The sequence below is a fragment of the Mycteria americana genome, chromosome 5 (assembly GCF_035582795.1).
Source record: "Mycteria americana isolate JAX WOST 10 ecotype Jacksonville Zoo and Gardens chromosome 5, USCA_MyAme_1.0, whole genome shotgun sequence".
NCBI lineage: Eukaryota > Metazoa > Chordata > Aves > Ciconiiformes > Ciconiidae > Mycteria > Mycteria americana.
Window position 1 is genome coordinate 68,073,092 of NC_134369.1, and position 19,102 is coordinate 68,092,193.

Here is a 19,102-nt window from a genome sequence, read left to right on the forward strand (position 1 = left end):
CTACAAGACTGCGTTGACCCTGCTACGCTACAGAAACTACACTTGGTGGGGTAAGCAGCACTAGGAATACCAACACTAACAAAGCGGAGATTTCCCTCTGTGAACCTAAGCAATATAAGCCACATTTATATTAAGGTTGCAGGATGAACTTACATTTATTAGACATCAGAGAATTCACACAGGCGAACATCCCCCCTGCAACACCTACGTGCCTGTGCAGAGTCCTGCAGTGTGGGCTCTCTGGCGTCTCGTAACGTGGTAAATCCAACTAAAGCACTCTTTATGGCTTGGATGTTCATAACATTTATGTGTATTCCCTTGTGTCTAGTACAGACTGAGCCTTCATTGCATCCCTTTCCTTAATATAAAATCTCCACAACACCCTTCTAACCTGATGCCTGTTTTGACAAAACTTGCAGCAGCTCCACATATTTGAGATGAAAATCAATCTGGAAGAGAGGATAAAACCAGCCAATGGACTTGATAAATCGTCAGTGACGGGGGAGGAGGAGCAGATGGAGAGACCAACTTTAAAGCTTCCTTTCATTAGGAAACTAAGCTAAAATCATAGGTTAACTTTCAATGATGCACATTATTACTGAGGAAAGTGAGGCAACTAATATTCTGCCTCTCAGGCACATGTGCTCTATGCCTCATCATTTACTGAATGAATATTCAAATGCTTTGAAAGGAGAAGGAAAACAAACCCAAAGAAACCAGAGGTTGCAGCTTGCAGTGTTTTCATAAGCCTGTTCAAAGACCAAGCCAGATTTACCAGCGCCTATGTTGCTGCCCGGCTGCGTGGGTGCCTGGCCAGGCTCTCCCTCCGGCTCTGCACCTCCCCAGCTCATGGCAGTGCCTGGAGCTGGTCTGGGGGACTTTCTTCCTCACTTCTGCAGCCGAAACGACAGCAGGGATAGTCAAACAAGGTGGGAAGACCCCCTTTCCCATGCAGCCCAGCCCATGGCGCAGAGGAAAGGAACCCTTTGTGAGACTCCTCACCCAAGGACATGGATGGAGATGCTAGTGGGGGAGTCCTTCCCAGCACCGAAGGAGCCACGCAAATAGTATTTACCTGGCCATGGGGACTAAATACCCCAGCAAAGTCATACTCATTTGTGAGCCAAAAAAGAAAGAGTTCACTTTCCTGTATTTACAGCCACTACGGCTGCTGGAGCTCTGTCCACAACAGTCTCCGGGACAGGGTCCTTCCCAGTGATGACTGTGAAGAGGTCCCAGTGAAAAAGTCCTTCATCCCACCGTGGCACAGGGACTCATGGATAGCTCACACACACGTATTTCCAAGGGAAAAAATATTTCAAAGCCTCAGAAGCTGCATTCCTGAAGCTGTGGATAACACACATGTGAAGAGCATGGTTCACTTATGATAACCCAGGATGGCAACCCACTTGAGATGTAAAAATAATTTAATGAATAAGTATATTTAGATTTATAACCCCACAGCAGCTTTATTTATAGGGATGCCAATCACTTTTACACAGATATAAAATTGGCTGGCAGAATGCCTTAGACTATATCCAGAAACCCATCTGTAACAAATCTAAGCCGTGATATCTCTGCATACGTTTGGCCAAACAATAACGCTAATGCCAGCCATCTTGACTTTTAAATGTACAGATGGGCCGGGGGGAGCTCGCCAAGCCTGCCATACAGCCAAAGATGGATGAATTTTGCTATCACCTACTATAAACTGGTTGGGGAAAGGACCAGATGAAGGAAAACCAGTCACCGTCTGGGCCGTGCGGATGCTAATACCAACGCAACGCTGGCTGGAGAGCAAGCCAGCATCCAGCTGGCTACAGGTGAACCTCTTTCAAAACCTTTTATCACTGAAACGGGGAGCTAAAAGCAAGGAAAAAAGACCCACTGGAGCTCTACAGCACCTTTAAAAGGTGAGGGGATTAAGCTAGGGCTCTTGCGTATAGTTTTTTCGATCCATCGCTCAAGACAAAAAGCTGAGACAGAGGAAGATACAGGAGAAATTAACTGAAAGTCATCGCTTGGCTCTCCATCTCAAAGCAGACGAGGATTTCTAGTGAGACTTCTCTCCCACCACTGACCAAGGTCTCGCGGCTTTATCTAAACCTGCAGATGTCAAGGGGAGAGGTTGCCGTTGATTTCCACGGGGCTGGCGTTGCAGCACCCCAAACCATCCCCTGTTGTCAGGCTGGGTCTGGGGGCTTTCTGTCCTGCCAGGTCAACAGGGAACACCTGGAGAACTGAAAAGTCAGGTCTAACTCACAAGAAACAAAGAAAAAACTGCTCTTCATCCCAGTGGGGCTTCTGGGGTCTGGTTGTCTCAAAAATGGGGCAAAACAGGGACGGGTCCACATCAAATACAGGCTATGGGTAAATGCATCTCATCTCGTCATGAAAGCTGCAGTATTTTGGCAAATGCCAAGGCGGAAAAGGTTATTCTGGAAAATTACTTTGAATAGCTCTGGGAACAAACCCAGCATTAATTTTCAACACTTATTCAGCAAACAATTTTAATAAACCGAGGGAGGCTTGCGCACACATACTGACAGCGTTATTTGGTAGATTTTTGCCTCTGCTCCTTAGATAATTTATGAGAAAACAACTTCCAGCAAACCTGATCGCCTCCCAGTTTGGTGCATGGATTCAAATGACCCTGCCTTGGGGACAAGGTAACGTCTCAAGATCCCTTCCAGCCCAATTTTAATACCATTTTACACCACAAACTGTTTACATGCTGGCGTTTGCTCTGATTCATCCCTGGAAATAAGTACGTCTAAAAGAGTAATTGATGGAAAGAAAAAACAGAAACCCAACAGCAGTTCCCTCTCTCAAGGACAAAGCAAAGGAAAGCAACCAGACGCAGAGCTATGACATTCTCGATCCAAATGTTTTCCAAAACATATCCAAATGTTTTCCAAAGCTTCCAGCTGAAGCTTTCACAGCTAGGCTGCGACTCCACCAAAGCCTCGGGCTATGGTTGCAGCCCGTGCAGTTATTTGAGTGCGGCATCATGGTGCGTTGCAGCGCACGCCGAGGAGATGGTCGGCGATGACTTTTCCAATTACACACCTGCCAAAACACACCCAAGACCCTTGTGCAGAAAACAGCGTTTCGAAGAAAAACTGCCTCTGCTTTCTCAATGGGGCATCTTCCAAAGCGACGGAGCTCAATTGCTACGTGGGCTTTCAGGAAGAGAGAGTCAGGGAATGCACATGGCCAAATATCCTCGCCTTCATGGCAGGCTTTGAGTTTATTCCAAGCACTTTAGGAAATCACTCCTCTGCCTCTAATCCTTTGGAATTATGGAAAATAATAAAATAAAATATAAAATAAAACAATTTTAAAAATTATTTAAAAAACCCATTTATGGAAAGTAAAGAGAGAAAATCATACATTTTCTACACTTAAGCAAGAAATTCTAAAGTTCTGTCCAAACACCAACAAACGTGGACATTTATGGTTATTACACAGCCAAAACTGAGACGGTTGTGGGAGATGCTGGTCTGAGCAGCTGACCCCAACCGCAACTGCCAAAGGGTGAGCAGCGAGGTCTCAGCAGTGCTCAGCTGCAAGAACCGACCGCTCTGGGGACCGGAGGGCTGGCACACGGCAGGTCCCTGTCCCCAGCCTCCTCACCCCACTGCTGACACAGCAACTTCCATCCATGCCAACGGCCTCATCAGAAACGGCAGCGCCTGCAAAGCAGAGTCTCAGAGGTCCTTCAAAGTCCAAAGCTGATCTCCACCTCTTTCAACTTGCTTCTGGACGCAATCAAAACCCAGAGCAGGCTCCTTTCCGAAGGAACCCTCCTATCAACTGTACGTGGGCTTCTGATTAGACCTTTTGTAGAGTTGAAAAAAAAGCCTCGCTCGAGGATGATAAAGTCTAGACACTACAATATATTTTCCAGCTGATCCAGCAAACCTAAGAAGCCCTCCCTTGATCTTGGACTGCCACGATCAAAGCCATTATTCCATTCGGAGCCCTTCTGAAACTTTAGCTTCCAAATGTGCAAGTTATTTTTAAAATCTAAACCAGGCCAAGCCTCTTGTTTGGAGTTTTATGAGGAAAACAGGGTGTGCTCCTCCCAAACCTTTCCCTGCCACGTCTGGAAGTGGCTGGTGGGCACATGGCAGAGGGCGAGAGCAGGGAAGTGGCCCCGTGCCTGGGGGCACCTCAGTGGCACCCAGTGGCCACGGTCTGCTTGTGTAGGGGGACACAGCCCCCAGGGTGGCTATGGAGTGGGGGAATATTCCCCATCCTTGACTGAGCTGAATTATTTTGGAGAGCAAACATCCTTTGCATCCCCATCCTCAGGATTTGTGTCTGCCTTTGGCATCCTCAGTCACAGGGGTGCGTTATTCTGGGGCCCAAGAGGAGGAAACAGCTTGAAATACTTTCATTTTCTACAAGAATTAAAAAAACCTAAGTGCTACGAATTTCCTTTACCAGGTAGCAGGACGCCTAAGTGCACAAAGAACATCCAGTTCAGCACCAAGGGACAACTGGGGAAATCAGGGATTCCAGGAAAACAATAATTCTCCAGTCTTCTGGAGGAGCGTTTCATGTGGCTGAAAGGAAAGAAGAAACACACAGGCCTGCAAAAGCGTAGGAAAGCCAAAGGGGCATCAGCTCTGCCTTAAGCGGGATGCTCAAAGAGAGGTGACGGAAGACCAGCCAGCTCATCCCAGACCAGCCAGAGCCAGGTGGTGAGCACCAGACCTCCTGGTGTGCAGTGGCCTCCGCAGGAGAGGGGACCCATGGTCAGTCCCTATCACCGAGGCTCGCAGCAGCCAGACTGGGACAAGTCAAGGGACGGGTGGTCTGGATTGATGAGGAGCTTGGGGAGAACCAGAAGGGCTTTTTGAAAGCACGTGGCCACCAAGCTGCACCTCCTTTGTCCCAAGATGGACTGCTAACAGCCGGACGTTCTTCAAAGAGAGATGGGGACAGGAGGTGAATCCTGCCATAGAAAGGAGGAGAGTGCAACACAGAGCATTCACATGCTCCAAAGCTATTTAAAAGCCAAATGTAGCTCCCTAGTGAATGTTTCATTTAACTAAGCAGCTTCTAAAGCACTGGGCAAACAAGCCACGTTGTCTCCTCCCAGCATCCATCTCCATGATGCTGCCCACCTTCCTTCCCCTTCATGCTTTCACCCTCATCAACTCCCAGCAGCTCTGCTCTTCCTCCCCACCGCTCCCTCTGACCAAACCAAGCAGATCTACAGAAGACTGAGTGAAGCAGGCAGGCACACACCAGTAGGAATGGGATCAGAGACCCACCACCCCCTCCGGCGTGCCTCGCTGTGGCTGGAGGGGCCATGCCGGGCAGCAGCAATGGCCGTGCTGCACGTCACACATCCCCAGCAGTTCGGGAGGCGTCGTCTGAACCTCCACCAGCTTTCCAGCTGGGTAAACATCAAGGAAAAAAATCAGGTCGACAGCCTTCCTTAAGAATATTTTCATCAAATCAGACTTTTCCCACCCCCATGCACACCGGAGCAGAAAGAGCGAGGGCCACCGGCAACCCGGTGCCACCTGTGACAGCCACCACGTCAGTCCCAGAGGGGACAGCGGATTTGCCAGCATCTCCCCAAAATGTTGCTCGGGAGCTGGGTGAGGCAGACAGGATGTGGGAAACCTGCCCAGCTTCAGATCTGCCGGGGCACAGAGTCCAACACATGCCCTACCGCAGTGGTTTGTCTTTACTCTCCCCAACAAATGCAGAGAGGAGATGGACTTCAACCTTAGCCTCCATGCAAGCGCGTTTCCCTGGGTCTACTGAAGCCACCAAAGCCCCGCAGATCCCGATGGCCCCACCTTGCACTGGCCCTGGCCCCTTCCCTCTAACGAGCTTCTACTGGGGAAGGAGAGCAAAGCCCTGCTGCACATCTGTAATCCCCAAGAAGGGCTAACACAAAATTACTGACCTCAAAAATTTACAGTCCCTATCACACGGGAGAGCAGAGGAGCTGATGGCAATGGCTGCTTCTGGATTTAAAAGGATCTAAACCCATCACGGAAGCAGTGTGCACTCCGAACCCTCGCCCCCAGAGTTTGCACACTGGACATGGCAAATGAGGTGGCAAGGGCAGCTGACGAGCCAGCGTGCTGGCACCCATCTCCTACCAACCCCTACCACCCCAGCTCGGTAAGAAAGGGAAACCAAGGGAAAGCAAGCAAACCGTCCAGCCTCGCACTGCCATCAGCACGGCCGCTGCCCTCAGCTGCTCTCAGTGATAAATATTGAAGGGAAAATATCATGCAATTCATCTAGGCACTGAGCATGAACCAGGGTGGGCTCAGCACCACATCTGTCTTATTATGAACCCTTCCAGCCGTCCCGTCCTCTTCTGTAGTGTTTTTCTGTGTCCTTCTCATCTCCCGTGTTAAAGAGATGGAAAATGTGTGCATCACTGGTCCCCCTTCCGAAACCAAATGTGCAAATACAGGCTGAAAAACACCCAATTTCCAATCCTGGCAAACTTATAGAAGTAATTTATTTCCTGGCAGCGCTGTGATTTTTATAAGGGATACCACCGGGTTAAGGAGTCAAAGGCGTAACTGTACAAGCGAAAGCAAAAGCTCTTTATTTCTGTAAGGCCTTCCCCCCCCCCCCCCCCCCTCCTGAAATGACAGGGAGTAACACAGCTCTTGCCAGTTTAGCGGGGTATACATGAAGGCTTGGCTGAAAGCAACCTCATTAAACTGGCTGGGTCGTTAAGCGCCAATCCAAACACGCAGTCCTCTGATCACCGCATGACGGGCTGGGAACCAAAGGCAACTCGCAATTAAACCCGTGACAATCAGGAAAAGTCCTTACAAAGCCCCCCAGTCAGAATCCACCAACACCATCCCCACCCTCCCTTCTTTTTTTTTTTTTTTATTTACTTACATAAGCAGCATGACAGATAACTTGGAGGAAATCAGATGCTTAATGATTAAGCGACACTTAGGCAGCACTCTGGAAGATAAATACGCCCTTTGGAAACCCTGCAACAAAACCAGAAGGTATAAACAGACAGTAACTAATTATTCTGATTAAATCTTGGAAGACCTGAAATACCCGACTGCAGCAGAACAAAGCCGGTGTGCGCTGGGGCTGCTCACAAAAATAAGTCACACCCTTTTTTAAAAGAATTCACCCAAATAAACCTAAGTGCTTCTATGTTGTTTTTGTTTGCGTGCGTGTTTCTTAAGGTCTAGGCTGACAGGAAACCTCCGCCATGCCCCGGAGGGATCCCGTCGCCTTCAGCTAAAATTAGACTTCAAGGAAAGAGGGCGAAGGCGGGTGTCTCCAACCTGCGCCGGCACGGCGAGGCTCCCACTGCGTGCTTGAGGAGTGGTGCATCGGGGTTTTTCCTCCCCTCCCACTGAAACCAAAAAGAGAGGGGTTTTTTGGATTAAAAGAAATTAAGGAAAAGAAATAAATAAGGTGTGCTCCGAGGAAGAAGGGAGGGGACAGCAGGTCTACCCCGCTGCCGGGCTCAGAGGGACCTGAGCAGGAACTGGGATGCAGGGAGGTGAGGGTGCAGCTGAGCTACGGGGATGGGACAGGACGGGGTGCGATGCTCGACCCAGTGGTGAGAGGAACGAGCAAAGTCCATCAGCAGCTTGCCCACCATTATGGATGCAGAGTAAGGCAACTGATTTATCGTGGTCCACAACACCAGTGCCACCAGCCTCCGTTACAGCAGACGGCGTGCAGAGCAAGACAAGGGGATGCGCTCAGTAGACATTCCCCTGCTCTCCTTGCCTTGGAGGAAAACCATCGTTTTCCTCTTCCCCTTCTCTCTGCCCTCCCCCCACCACATTAAATGGCAGTGGAGCTCAGGGGAATATTTAATCTCAAACCTCAGTAATCAATCAGTTCACCCTCACGCATGAGAAAGAGTCACAGCAGTAAGCACCAAATCCCATTTCTACCCAGCAATACAATGTTTTAATTACGTACATAAAATTTCCCTTTTAACATAAATCCTGAACAGATCCAGGCAGCCCCCGGGTTGTGGGTGGGGAAGGACATGGTGCCGGGGAAGAACATGGGGACGGGGCGGGGAGAGAGAAAGGGAGGAGAAACCATCCTGGCAATTATTTAAAATGACAACTTTATACAGCTGCTCCAGTTTGCCACTGGCACGACGATGCTTTGACCTTGCGTTCGCTGTCCCAGAGGATGGGCAGCAGCGTGGCAAGAGCAAGCCCACATCCAGGCCTGTCACCAGAAGATGCATCGGTTTTATCCCAACACACCAGCAAGCATGTGGGAAAATGGGGACAGAAAACGCATGACGGGCACACATGGAAAGGTTTGGGCCAGGCTGTGATACAAATAACAGCAACCGGGCCTCACCACTGGTGCCGAGAGACTTACTCCAAAAACTGATCACATCAGAGGAAGCCTTTCTAGCTGGGTTTGAGCAAGTTTGGGACAGTTCCCTGTAAACACTTGGTTTTTTCCAAGTGCAAGCACAGCTGGACCAGCAGAACCATCACACGGCTGCCAGTGCAACAGGTAGGCAGCTGCAAGCCACATCCCTCCTTCACCCAACCAGACCAGTTGGGGGGTAGGGAGAAAGGAAGGAGAAACCATCCTGGCAACTATTTAAAATGACAACTTTATACGGCTGCTCCAGTTTGCCACTGGCACGACGATGCTTTGACCTTGCCTTTGCTGTCCCAGAGGATGGGCAGCAGCGTGGCGAGCAGCAAGCCCACATCCAGCCCTGTCACCAGAAGATGCATCGGTTTTATCCAAGTGGCATAGCTCACAGCCAGCTATGTTAAAAAAATATATATTTTTTTAAATATAAACACATGCACAGACGTTTCTCATATGTAAGAACAAAAGAGGGGACACCCCGCTGAAACCCCGTGTGCAGCTCAACTGCTCTCTGAAGTGATGAAGGAAATGAGAAGCAGAGACCAGGCACACACCCGCTTGCTGTGGCGTGGTTTGGCTCTGGAAAGATTTCTGGATTTCCCAGCATGAGCTCTGACCTCCAAGAGCTGCAAAAACAGTCTCAGAGCCACTCTGGAGGAGAAGCAGAGGGGTCCCTGGGTGTGCAGCTGGGCAAGGGGAGCGGGATGGAGTGCCAGGCTCTGGTGCCCAGGGGGACAGCTGACTCCAGTCCATGCCCCATCAGCTCAGAGGTCCCCAAAATACCCATCGTGCCCAAGAACAAGTCAGAAACCACCTCCTGCACACAACAACAGCCTTGCACCCCTCAGCACAAACAAAACAACCCAAACCCATGGCGTGGAGCAGAAAGCAAGGTCCTCTCCCAGGGGATGAACCCACCTATGACTACCACTCCAGACCCACCAGACCGTGGTCCTTGGACAAAGCAAGGGAAACAAGCTGGGGAGTGGGGATCTTGGCGTTATCTTTGACGTCTCCGTGTGTAGCAGGGCTGGGTTTTTGAACCCTCTTTTTTCAGGCAGATCCTGTGGTGGGCTTCTTCAACACACGTGCATCTGTTTCAAAAGATGCGTGCTCCTTAGCTCGCAAAAGCAGTTTTTGGAAGAGGAGGTGGCACTGTGCAACAGGAATTTTTCAATTTCTCTCAACAGGAAACATCACGCAGAGATCTGCAAGGGAAACCTACCTGTAACCGAGATTTCCGCACCGTGGTCCCCTTCCAAAGGCCAGGGGTCCCTCCCCTCTAATTTTTGGCTTCAGTTTCCCTAAGACCTGTAACATCAGGAATTGCTTGGCACAAGGGACAAATTCCTCAAGCTCCACACGCATACCTAGGGAAACTATTACACTTACACCCTTCCCTAACCTCTTCAACCCACGTTGGGAGATGCACAATTAAGACAGACCGGGCACGATTGGCCTCCTGCAGCATTCCTGGATGATCCAGCCATATCCCCACCCTCTCCCAAAGAGCAGGACTTCACAGTGCGATTCAGGACAGAGATACTCGGTGTAGTATCTAGAGCAAATTAAACCTCCCAGGCACAGCAGCAAGCATGGATTTATTGATTCATGGAAAACGTCCTTATAAATTACTTCATTCAGATCAATGGGACAAGACAAAATGAGGGCTATCCTCGGCAGTGAGAAGCTGCAGCGCTATCATTTGAGTCCCATACTCCAGAAGAAACCACTCTTTTGGAGCAGACACTTCTAATAGGGCTTCATGGGGCTGGCGGAGGACAATACAGAGGCCAGGCTGGATCTGTGCTATGCCTCACCTGGTCCCCACCTCTCTGCCCCACAGCAGGCAGACCTGACAGATGATTTTTGCAAGCAAGTAGGTAAAAATGCTGCTTGACATCTGCTTTGCATCCACAGAAGCTCCATCCACATCTGCTTGCTGGCTTGTGTAGGGCTGCAGCTGCCATGCAGGGTGGGATGGAGGGTCTGGATGCAGAGGCTGCTGCTGCCCATGGCATCCCATCGGTCGCTTATCCGAACAGGGCTTCCTGCCATGGGGCAGGGGAGGTGGGGACCTGGTGAGACATGGCACAGATCCACACGGACCTCTTCTGCATCGTCCTCCTCCAGCCTCGTGAAGCCCCATTAGAAGTGTCTGCTCTGAAAGAGTGATTTCTCCTGGAGTATGGAACACCCAAACACTGCAGCCTGTTAATCTTATCCACTTCTCTCGATACCGAGGGCTGAACGCACTTCTGTCAAGCTCAAGCTCCCTCTTGGAGCCGCCAGCGTTCTGGACCCAGGATGTGGAGATGGGGCTGAGACCATTTTCTGCAAGTGTTTGTCCTAGTGCTTAAACGCAGCTCAAAAAATAAATATATGGATGTACCTGTGCCTTGCTCTGGATAGCACATTTCCAGCCTTGGCTTCCAGACGTGGGCTCTTTGCTAGACTGAAGAGCTGCTGGATCCCCACCACTGCCGCCCTGACAAAGCGATATACGCTTACATTTTTTAGCTTCTTGATGAAAAGGCGAGAGGAGCGCTCACGTTCCCCCCCAGCATGAAGCATTTCCCCAGCTTTTATGCACGTGTGGCACTTCCCCGCACCCTCATCAGTCAAACCAGTCCCGTCAAACACCGAGGGCAGGGCCAGGCGCTGCCCTTCCACCGCGGGCTCAGCAGCAGCCCTGCTCCCAAACTGCCTTTGGCAGGAACGGTCACAGCTGATCACAGCTCAAACCGCTTTCCACAGCTCCGAATCACCTCCTGGGATTACTTCCCAGCATCCCCATCTTCAGATCATCTCCTAGTTTTTAAAATCGGCACCAATTTGAGACCTACTTTAAAAAACCATCAGCGAAGACGGTGAGTCACATTGGATGCCTCCAGGATGGTACCTGAGGAGGTCTTCTAGGAATGCCTCCAACTCATGCGAACTCCCCCGCTGGTAACATTAAAACTACAATTATCTCTGCAGATTAATAAAGGGTACCACATCTCTGGCAGCAATCTGAGGGAGGGACTCCCAGCAGCGATGAGCTCAAGTTATCAGGGCGTGCAGGCACACACAGCCGTGTTTGTGGTCCCCATCGCTCACAGTCACCCATGCCCCACCACGCTGCCTCACCCGTTCCCCAAAACGGACCCCATCCCCCCAGAACTGATTAGTATTTTGATAAACAAACGTGTCTCGTCACATCTATTCACTTTAACTTGCCATCGAGGAGTTGCCGTTCCCATGCGCACTAGCTTTGCAGAATAAAACGCTAACGGGTTTCGCATCCCCGGTGTGACACTGTCCCTTGCCTCTTCCCAGCCCCAGGGCATGGCTCCCGGCTCTGCAGCGTCCTTCTGGCTCAGGGACTGGGAACTGCCACCCTGGATGGACCACCCGCCCCCACCCTGCTATTTGGGGGTGGTGAGGAGAAAACTGCTCCTTTACATGGTGAGAATAAAAAAAAAAAAAAAAAAAAAATCAATGGATTTGTATCACTGCAGCAGCCCGGGATGCTTGCAATTATCACCTTGCAGCAGATGGGCTGTGCACAGCACCAGGGAGCATCCAACATGAGTGCAGGTGATCGAAATGGAGGGCACCGGCCGCCGCTCACAGCTCTTGGGGACACAATAAATAACACCACAGAGCCCAGAAGGCTGCAAGCCCTGTCAGCCCTTCCCAGCCCGGGCGAGAGGGAGAGCGAGCGGGCACGTGTGCTTTGTGTAGGTCCCTGGCTGCCGGGTCCAAGTGCTTGCTGGTTGCACCGTCTCAGAAATCACCCTCATCGTGAGTCTCTCTGAGGCCAGGCACAGCAGCGCTTGGGAACTATCGCACTCCGCTGCAGTCCTAAACTGAGCTCTGTGCTCTCGCCGTGGCACGGCTGGTACCCAGACGAGGTGGGTGAGCCCACGAGCATCCCTGAGCACCGGGCGCTTCCCTTCAGCTGCTGCCCGTGCACACCTGAAGCAATACAGAACAGGCACAGATATACCTTTAAAGTCAGTGCAACGCAGGAATACGCGGCCAGCAAATATCCAGTTCTTCACTCACTGGAAATCATTTAAAATGGCAAAGAGGAAAGGCAGAGCATGGGGCTGGAGACAACGCCAGCAAATGCTGTGGGGACGAAGGGGCAGAGGGCTGAGGACGTGCCACCACCCGCCGCGGTTTTCACCCTTGCCAGGGGACCTTCTTCCCACTGTACTGTCGGTGCTGCTCTGCTCCTGAGACACTGGGAAAGCACAAACCACCCTGCCCTCGGAAAGTGGATCTCTGCTTTTCTCAACTAACAACCTCAAGCATCGCCACAGAAGCCAAGGAGTTGATCTTTCAACGGTAAAGCTGATTCCCCCTGCCTTTTATCTAAAATTTGCCTTCCCTCTCCATCTGTAATCCAAATCAGGGATAAAGTGGCTCATTCTTTTAGGTACCATGATGATATATATATACACACACACACTTTTTTTTTTTAAATTAAAGGGAAACTCATTCACTTAAACACTTCAATCAGCTTAATTATCCCTCTCCAGGAGTTTTTTTTTTTTTTTTTGAAATAACAGAAGCAATCAATCATCCCAGGGAGAACAAACACCCATTTCCCCCGGAAGCCCCCCACCTCCAGCCATGGCCGCAGCCATCCGGGCTCCTCCCAGCGCACCGGGGCGGAGGAGCGGGAGAGCGCGGTGGGCCAGCACGGCACACCACGCTGCCAGCGCACAGGCGGATAAGGGGGTTAAATCCAGCTGCTCAAGGATAAGCTGGTCACATACTGCAGAGAAGCAAACGGTGAATAGCGGCTTGCCAGCCTACAGCAAATACCTGCACAAGTCACTTGCATGACCGTCAATGGGTATTTAACTCGGAAGTTGCCGATACTGGAGACCCTGAAGCCACATTTTGCTAAAGCTCTCCTGATGAACCGCTTTCTTGGCTATTTTGAAGCCCGCAATAGAGAAGGCTGAAAAGAGAAAGCGACTCTTGCCTTTGAGGCTGGCACCCCGGAAAAGATGCAGCAGCGCTTTTTACCTGTTGTGACTTTTTGGTCTTTCGAGGACTCTCGTGGGGCCAAACACAGAAGAATCTGAGATGCTGTCACACAGGACAAACCTCAGGAGATAAAGCAACCAGAGACCCACCCAGCAGCTCAGCAGAGCACCAACACAGACTGGGGTGCAAACAGGCAGCCCCCAACACGCACACAGCCACAACTTGCCGATCTTAATCCCAGGCACATAAATTCCCAGGTGGCACCTTCGGACTAATACAATAGATTTCCCCACTGGCATTTAATTTCCCTTTTGCCTTCCAAAACTAAAACTTCCTCCGATTGCTGCTCAAGTTGACCAACAGCTTTTTATTCCTTTGCATCCAGAAATACTGAACTGCTGCCTCTGGCAATTCTGCAAAGATGGAGAGGGTCCTTTTCTCTGTCCTGAAGCCACTAGCCATGCCCAGGTAGCTGCAGCACAGCTAAACTTTAAAACCTGTCAGATGATGGAAAGCTTATGGCTATGCTGCAAGACCTAGTGCTTCCAAAGTCTGCATTGCCTGAAAACCCAGAGCTAAAGATCTCCATGCAGCTGCGTATCGAGCATCCTGCGCCTCGGCTGTGGTCCAGATAGAGGTTAGCAGGAGAGAGCAAGGAGGGTCTTGGCCATGGGATGCCCCATCCCGCTCTCCTCGCGGCTCCGTTCGCAGGCAGCCAGCTGTGTCCCGCGTTAGCACGTTTTGCATAATCAAAATTGGAGTTAGCCTCCGTAACCACAACTCGAAGGGTATATTTAACTCAACTAGAAGACAAAGGAGATTGGGTCCACCGCAGATTAAATTAGCTGAGCCTGCTTACGCCAGGAGCTCCCGTTTGCCATCGACCACGCCTCGCATGGATTTATTCCTCCTAGCTCCGCAATTGCTACGTCCTTGCACACGTGCAACATCCTGATCCCACCACCAACACCCCATAACCCACCGCCGGCAGAGCCCACGGAGCTGGGGCGGCAGCAGTCGGGTGGCATCCAGGAGGGCTGGGATGGGGAAAACCAGGATCCTTTCCAACAAAGGGAACGCAGTTCACCCGCTGTTTTCTTTCCCTCCTTCCCTTGAGATCACTCTCCCCACCGTTTGGCCACAACAGAGAAGCCAGGCATTCAGGGAAGAAGATATCAGGCTGTGCACTGCTTGTCTGTAGTTCCTTTACAAATAAAGGTGACCATAACAAATGTTTGCACCCTAAAAGAAATCCCAGTGCCCTTCCCCCACCTACACCTCCCAAAGCAGAGCACAAATCCAGCTGCTCTGCAATCTTATCTTGACACAGAAACAGTCTGGGACAGAGATATAAGGGTTCCCTGAAGGCACGGTTTATTAAAGGCATCTTTCTTTAGTCGGATCTCTTCAAAAATGCCGCACTGAAGCACTGTTCCCGGACCGGTTTTCATCACAGCGGCAGCAACCACCACCCAGGCAGGGTCCCCCAGCCCAGTGATGCAACGTGGCCCCCCGGAAAGCTGCAGGGTTTTCCCAGGCTGAAAAGCAACCGAGGTCCAGGGGGATAAGCCCAGGCCAAGGCACTTTGGGGGACCCACAGCAGAGAGTCACCAGGAGCTCCAGAACGCGCCCTGCTCTCACCCCAGGGATGTTACAGGGATGGAGACCGGCACATTAATGAAGTCCACAGGACGTTCCCTATTTATCCAGCAGCTCTGCCTCCGCCCCGTGCCGGGCACGCTACCGCGGAGGTTTGCACACTAGCAGCCAAATATACCTAATCCCGGATTTCAAGAACTAGAGCTACAAAACCACTGCACAAAGAGGCAGCGGTTTGCATGCATCCCGGGGAACCTCTCTGCAACCAACGCCTCTCTATTTATCCAACATGTGATCTTTACACATTCAGCTATTTTCATCCCACCCCGCTATTAACGGATGCAAAAGGCAGTTGGGTAAGGCATCCGACAAAAATCTCATTTAGAGATCAAGACAAGCTTAATTGGTTTCTAGCCAGACCTGCACAAAGATGGGTTACTCCACAAATACAGTTGCTAATCTGCCCATTATACTCCCTAAGCTCCCAGTGACAAAGAAAAAGAAAATAAAGAAAAGGTGCACAAAGGAACGCAGTATTTTGAGCGTGTTACTTCCAGCGAGTAACACATCAGAAGCGATGAATTCTGCAAGAACAAGGGCTTTGCTTTTCTTTGAAGGAAAAGGATAACCAAGTGGTAAACAAAATAACAACAAAAAGACCTAATGTAGATCAAATCTGCATTTTCCACAGGCAATCCCCATCCATTTCGGGTTCCTGAAGAGCATTTCCAGCAGCTATTGTTTCTGCAGGCAGAAGCAGAGGAAAAGCTTATGCGGCTGAGGAGACGTCATGTCACAAGTGACGGAGTAGAAAGGATGAAGAACCTCGTGATTAAAAAGCACAAGACTGAAACCCTGGAGAGCTGAATTCACTTCCTAACTCAGCTGTAAGAAAAAATAAATTAAAAATCGCGAGTTTCCTGTGTGATCACATCCTAGATGATTTATACAAAAACCTGGTGTTGAAAAGCGAGGGAGGGGGAGGAAGCAGGAGGAGGAAGGGGAAGACTCGGTCCTGTGGGCTTTTAATAGGCTTGGGGTTAGACCAGCACTGGCAAGCTGCTGACATCCATCTGCACTGGGCACTGCATGACCTGGAGCCTGTCCCGAGGAGCTGGGACCACGGGCGCTTCGGCAGCCGAAGCCCAGGCGCTGTGAACTGAACCAGCCGTACCCCAACAGCCGAGCAGGCTCCTCGTTGCGGTGCGGGCACAAGCAACAGTGCTGAGAAAGCACCGAGCATCCCACAGGCGCAGGTAAGAGACCACCCTGCTCCTCTGCCCAGGTGTGCGCACGGGCTCGCCAACGCCATATCCCCAACAGCAGCGTCCTGCAAGCTTTCGTAAGGCGGAACCCTGAACAGAAACGAAACCACGTGCAAAATGGAAATGTTAGTGGTAATTTCCCCTCTTGGAGCTACGCAAGAATTTAGAAGCAAGAATATAAAGCTGTCCTCCAAACGCAGCATATTATAAATTAGACAGCAACACAATCACAGCGCTGCAGAGCCAGCTGCAGCGGCAGCACAGGTAGAGAGGCGATGAAAGGCCTGTTTGGTTACAACCTTCTCCCCTTGTGCAACAGCCCAGGACTCCCAGCTCGGGTGTAGGAGGTCCGTTTATTTTCCTGCATCCGAGCCAATTCTGCTCAGCGGGAAGCGCTGCACCCAAGGGAGAGCAGAGCTGCGGATCCTCCGGCAGGACAGAGCTGAAAGCAAGGCCAGCACCAGAAAGGACGGCGGTCGTGTGTTTTGGACCTTTACAGCAACATCCCTCAAGCTCCAGAGCATCTTTGCAAGAGCCTTTTGCAGCAGGTGGGTTCGCTATAGGGCAGAGAGCCAGAGAGGTGTTTTTCCAAGACCTTCTTCAATCATGACAGGTGCTTGCAAATACAAGGCTTGGCACAAGTAAAGGGCAGCCCGGACCCCAGCCTTGGACAAGGGCTGCCAGGCATGGAGATATGGGGCTGGTGCTGTCCCAAAAACTGCCGTGGGAACCCCAGAGTGAATAGAATCCAACTTCTACTTTCAGCAGCGAGAGAAGCTGTAATTAGCAGCACCGAGTACAGCCCAGAGGCTGAGTACAGACATCCCTGTGATGTTCGCTGACAAGGCAACTGTTGGATGTGTTTTGTTTGGCTTTTTCCACCCCCTGGAAAAACGGGCACCCATTTATCACAGGTCTTTCTCCCCCCTCCCTGTGTTGCCCAAAGAGTCGATTTCCCAGAGCAAGAACATGCATCTCAGGACGCACTGTAACAGCCCATGGCCGTAGCTGGAGCTCAGCTCTTGGCATCCCCAGGGATGGTTCCTCCTTAATTGCTCCAACACCCTGTGGCATACCGGGGACGCCAGACCCCAAAGACACAGTCTCACCCCTGACTCCCACCAAAATGAGTCATACCATAGTCCCACCATAGTCCAAAACACGAGGCAAAGGGAAGAAAATGTGGACATAAGGCAATTGAGCAATCATCGCCACTGTCTCGCGCGTCTCTCACCTAGTTCAGCCTCATCCCCTGTGCAAAGCCAACAGAGGTTCCTCTGATGCAACTACAAGCGGTCCTTTGGAAATCCAGCCACTGAGTATTTTGAGGTTAAAGTCCGTCTTTACTCTCTTTTTCTCATGCTGAAAGCTGTCACGCTATAGGATGGCTTGAAAAGTCAGGGAGATACTGTATTTTATGGATGTAAGGAAAGTCCTGGTGTGCTAACTAAGGGAACGGCACAATTTCATGACTACATAACCCAAATCGCAGCCCATTGTACATCACTGCAGTTTGAACACAACTATGACCACTGCTGCATCACTTAAGAAATGGCAAATTTTGTTGAACCTGGTGAATGGAAGACAGCATTTAATACAAAAGTAAATGTGAGAAAACAATGAGCATGACTTATTTCCAGCTCCGTATCCAAAAGCAAACTGACTGTAGGGATCACAATATTTAGCATGCTCCAAAAGTTTTCCTCAACACCTTTTTGCTCCGTGTGATGCGCAGAGATATCTCATGGCTCCAGAGCCACCAGCTATTTCACAAGCAATTTGCCAGGCAGCACTCTCCATAGAAGATAAAAGGAGCTGGAGTTTGTAAATGGATCCGAGTCGTCCCCAAAAAGCCTCTAGCCTCTTTGCAGGATGCCTCTGAAATGCCAGGGTGAGGAGGCAGCACATGGGCTGAGGTCTCAAAACCAACCTCTCGTACCCAGAGAGCTTTGGTAAGCAAATGGCTTATGTGAAATATCTGTCAGGATACCCGTTTGAAGCGCCAGCTCTTGTCAACAAGGTTGCTCCAGAGGCACCGGGGATTAAGCGCAGTTCAAACAGTCCTTGGCGTGACTTACCGGAGCGCCCAGGAACAGATTTGCAAGTTCAGCTTTTCTCCTGCCTGACGCTTGCCTGGCACTGTCGGGCAACACCCAAGCTCCTGACAGCCTTAACCCTGCCGACTCCTGCACATGGAAGGTGAGAAACAGGGATGGGAGAAGCCCCGTGCTTGACCAGAGGACCTGACAGCAGAAGAACACCCAAGGCGGCATCGCCACGGGGCTGCTCTCTCTTCTCCCTTGCAGCTGGAGGAGCTCCAACACCAGGGTGTCCACGAGCAAGCTGGGCGAGTGTCCCTCGGCAGAGGAACGGCAGCCGAAAGTTATGCATGGGATATGCAAAGAGAACAGTGCCAAGCAAAACAGGGCAGCTGAAAATCACCATGCATCCAAAAGGCTTAACCTGATATTAAGGCAGAGAGCAGCCTCTCTTCCCTGCACTGGGCACACAGCCGCAGCCAAGACACTCCTAGCGCCTTGGGGGCAGAGGGGAGAAAACCTCAGCAAATGAGGCGTCCCTGCATGAGATCTCTGTGAAAGCCGGGCACGGCGAGGTTATCCACCTTCCCAGCCGCATCTCCCCTGTTCTCAGCTCTGGCGAGAAGGTGCTGCGGTTTCCAGGAGTGGCAATGCGAAGGAATGGGAGCGCGAAGGGTGCCTGGCAGCCACGGGAGAGAAAGCTTTACACAAACAGATTTACAGTCGCTTACATCCACATGAGCATCCTTGAAGGAAACAGCTGCACTGGACCTCAGCTACCTCAGACTCTCCAGAGTGGCACACAACACTTCACAGCTCCTCTAC

The 19,102-nt window shown here is 50.9% G+C and overlaps 1 protein-coding gene across 1 annotated transcript in view; it reads right to left on the bottom strand.

The window, feature by feature from the left end:
• The window catches only part of DAAM1 (dishevelled associated activator of morphogenesis 1), a 98,017-nt gene that overhangs the window by 72,251 nt on the left and 6,664 nt on the right, over window positions 1–19,102 (bottom strand). Inside the window, exon 2 of the mRNA XM_075503822.1 lies at window positions 6,898–6,995. The gene's annotated coding sequence lies outside the window, so the exon portion shown is untranslated. The remainder of the gene's footprint in view (window positions 1–6,897; window positions 6,996–19,102) is intronic.